Source organism: Perca fluviatilis, chromosome 20 (genome assembly GCF_010015445.1).
Source record: "Perca fluviatilis chromosome 20, GENO_Pfluv_1.0, whole genome shotgun sequence".
Lineage (NCBI taxonomy): Eukaryota > Metazoa > Chordata > Actinopteri > Perciformes > Percidae > Perca > Perca fluviatilis.
The window spans coordinates 33619903-33624105 of NC_053131.1; the positions used below are offsets into that span (position 1 = coordinate 33619903).

Consider the following 4203-nt stretch of genomic DNA (forward strand, 5'->3'; position numbering starts at 1 on the left):
CATTTTAGCTGCCAAAGCTCTGCTGCTCTCTCTCTGTCTCTGGTCCTCAGGGTGAGAGGGGGGAGTGGCCAGCGGCTAGAGAGGCAAAAGCCAACGTGTGCTTCTTTTACCGATTATATATTTAACGATATCTTTTGCATTTCTTATCCAAACAATGTCACACTTGGCACTGCACTTACTCGTGCCCGTAGGGAGACACCTGACAAGTTTGAAATCCATCGGACTAACGGTTCGAGAGATATGCGCATAACACACACACACACACACACACACATACACACACACACACACACACACACACATACATACACACACACACACACACACACACAGAAAGAGATACTTTCCTGCAATTATAGATAGATAATAGTCAGTTAGGCTACATTTACATCGCTACGTTATGGTTTAAAAAGGAATATCTTCTGCTACGTTTGCCCCTCTCATTCCCCCTTCTCTGACATTTCCCCCTCTCATTCCCCCTTCTTTCAGGGAATGATTATAAAGATTTAATAAGAATAAGTTTAGGTCATTTCCTCTCTAACTGGGAGGTTTTGGGACTGATTGGTGGGATTGCTGTACACACGAAGATCCACTGGTAAGAGCCAATGAGGTTTAACCATGGATCAGCTCATTTAAATAGCTCACGGTACTGTGTTGTGTTAACAGTTAACTTCATTTAATATTGGATGTGGTATTTTCTTTTGCTGGGTGCAAATGTTCCACCAGAACCAGTTCCTTCCTGAGACTATTTAGCGTGTTTAAAAAAGATGATCGGTTCACTATGAATCTGGTTGCTTTATTCAATTTTATAGCATTTGAATTTTTGGTAACACTTTACTTGAAGGTATCTACATAAGAGTGACATGACAGTGTCATGTCACTCTTATGTAGATAAATTCCACCGGACGCATATCTTTTCTGTCCCCTTCCTCTGTCTCTGTGTTGGCGTTCTAACCTCCGGCTGATTTATGAGGACTACGGTTAACTGCTCCTCAGATCTCTGCAGGGTAAATCCAGACAGCTAGCTAGACTATCTGTCTGTCTATCTGTTTGTCTGTATGTATGTCTGTCTGTCTGTCTAACTGCTCCTCAGATCTCTGCAGGGTAAATCCAGACAGCTAGCTAGACTATCTGTCTGTCTGTCTGTCTGACTGCTCCTCAGATCTCTGCAAGGTAAATCCAGACAGACTAGCTAGACTATCTGTCCAATCAGAGTTTTCTGTTGCACGACTAAAACTACTTCTGAACGTCCACATGTTCCACCAAAACAAGTTCCTTCCAGAGGCTATTTAGCAGAGGCACCGTGGCTCCGTCCGGAGCTTAGCCCCGCCCCAAGACGATTGTGATTGGTCCAAAGAAATGCCAGTAATCCAGAGCACGTTTTTCTCCCATTCCAGGAATGCTGTGTGGACTAGACAGACCTTCCTCCGCAGCGCTGTGGAGGAGGAAGGTCTGGCTACTTAGTGAGTTAACCAGTCAACAGACAAAGTCAACCAGGAAACCATATTGTTAACCAAAAGCAGTTAGCCAGTTATTAAGTAAACAGGAAACCAGTAAATTAAATCACTCAACCAGTGAGCAAACCAGTCAAAACTGATGGTCACTGGCTACACAGACTTCAGATACAGTATTAGAGGACCACTAAGGCCTATATAAAAGAGACTCCAGATACAGTATTAGAGGACCACTAAGGCCTATATAAAAGAGACTCCAGATACAGTATTAGAGGACCACTAAGGCCTATATAAAAGAGACTTCAGATACAGTATTAGAGGACCACTAAGGCCTATATAAAAGAGACTCCAGATACAGTATTAGGGGACCACTAAGGTCTATATAAAAGAGACTCCAGATACAGTATTAGGGGACCACTAAGGTCTATATAAAAGAGACTCCAGATACAGTATTAGGGGACCACTAAGGTCTATATAAAAGAGACTTCAGATACAGTATTAGGGGACCACTAAGGTCTATATAAAAGAGACTTCACATACAGTATCAGGGACCACTAAGGCCTATATAAAAGAGACTTCAGATACAGTATCAGGGACCACTAAGGCCTATATAAAAGAGACTTCAGATACAGTATCAGGGACCACTAAGGTCTATAGAAAAGCATCCAAAGAGCACCATGTCATAGGACCTTTAATGTCCCCGAGAGGCAATTTGTTGTACAGTACAGGCATATTGACTCATAATCCACAACACAAACATTGCACCAGACATCTACAACACTATTTATCTAACACATCAATAAATATAATACAGTAAAAGGAGTATATTGCACAATGTCCTAAATAAATAAAATAAAACTACTGCACATGATCCTACTTCACATCTATTCCTTCAGTCATACCCTTCCCTACTATACGCACTATAACTTTAATGTCATTGTACATGTACAACTGTCACGATTGTGGGTTTTCTGTTGTAGTTTTTCCTGTTTTATTTTGTAGTCTCTCTCTCTCTCTCTCCTGTTATGTCTCGTCTTACTTCTTGTCTTGTGTTTTCCCACCTGTCTGTTGTTCTGCCCCGCCCTGATGTGTGTCACCTGTTCCTGAGCCCTCGTGTCACCTGTTCCCTGTTTCACCCTTGTTACCTGGTGTATTTAGTCTCTGTGCTGTCTTTGTCTCTTGTCGGTTCATTGTCTTGCCTTCCTGGGTTTCCCTGCGTCACTCCTTTCCTGGTTGTTTTTTTTGTCATGTCTTCTGGTTTACCTTTGTTTGTGCCTACCTGCCTGCCTACCTGCCTGCCTACCTGCCTACCTGCCTGCCTGCGATATTACGAATGCCACTATGGCCATGCCAAGACCCGCCCTTTAATAGCATTTATTGGCCAGGCATCCATGCTTACGCAAGGTAACCTAACCCCATTTGTTCAGGTCCTATCCCCTGACCAATCGGCTACCCTAACCTTAACCACTCGAGGTGAAATGCTTAGCTAACCCCAACCAACGAGCTGCTTCGTAGGGCAGGTCTTGGCGTGGCCATAGTGGTATTCGTAATTTCGCTGCCTGCCTTCCTCGGGACACCTTATGTTGTAATTCTTTTGTTTACCTCTACTCTGAATTTTTGGGTCCAAGTCTCGCATTCCTGACAACAACAAGGTTGGATGCAGTCCCATCAATGCAAAACATTCACAAAAGATGAATAAATAAATATAAAAGAGCCTCTAAAAATTGCTATAAAAATATATGAAAAGGCACATCATGTTTTTTTTTTAACCTTTAAGGTAAAGACAAAAAAAAACGTAAACATACAAAGACATTCACGTGTCCAGCAAAAACAGAACGAAAGCAGGAGATCCATGTTAAGTTCTTCTTTACAAATGAAATAAATGTCAGACTGACTGACTGACATGTGATGTGCATTCTTCTTAGAAAACCAAAATACTCAAAACTATCGAATCGCAATAAATGAAAATCACAACACAGAGCCAATCGGTGCCCGTGTATCGCTATAGTTTCTAAACAATACAGGCAGAAACCTATTCAAACAGTCAGTAAAGAAGTTGGCAGCAGGAAAGACAAGTCCCTCTGTTTGGATTTAAGTCAGCCGATCCTTTACTCACTCATCCATCCATCCATCCATCCATCCATCCATCCATCCATCCATCCATCCATCCATCCATCCATCCATCGACGCGGTGAACTCGGTGGTCTTACCGTTTGTTCAGCAGTCGTCTCTCTCAGGAAAACTTTTCAGACTTTACTCCCTGGAAACAGCCGGCGCTAAGCTGCTGATGCTGAGCTGCTGCTCTTTAAATAAGCTCTCACTCACACACACACACACACACACACACACACACACACACACACACACACACACACACACACACACACAGACACACAGACACACACACACACACAAAGAAGGAGGGAGGAGCTTCACTGACAGGTCGACCTGAGAGAAAGAGAGAGAGAGAGAGAGAGAGACAGACAGAGAAAGATAGAGACAGACAGAGAGAGAGAGAGACAGAGAGAGAGAGAGAGAGAGAGAGAGAATGAACTTGTGTATCCAGTTAGTTTTGATCTTGGAAACAACAACTTGTGTGTAGTAAGTTAAATATCTTTGACCGTATTACTGCATGTCCTTAGTCATCGTAGACTTTAGCAAATCTAACAAAAACAAAGATTACATTTTTAAAAGCAGCGACCAGACAGCTTACTCACAGCAACATGACTCACAACCTGAATATCAAAAC

General features: G+C 42.5%; 1 protein-coding gene across 1 annotated transcript in view; it reads right to left on the reverse strand.

The window, feature by feature from the left end:
- Window positions 1-3742, reverse strand: part of coch (coagulation factor C homolog, cochlin (Limulus polyphemus)) — a 29577-nt gene extending 25835 nt beyond the window's left edge. Inside the window, exon 1 of the mRNA XM_039785129.1 lies at window positions 3665-3742. The gene's annotated coding sequence lies outside the window, so the exon portion shown is untranslated. The remainder of the gene's footprint in view (window positions 1-3664) is intronic.
- Between the last annotated feature and the right edge of the window lie 461 nt (window positions 3743-4203).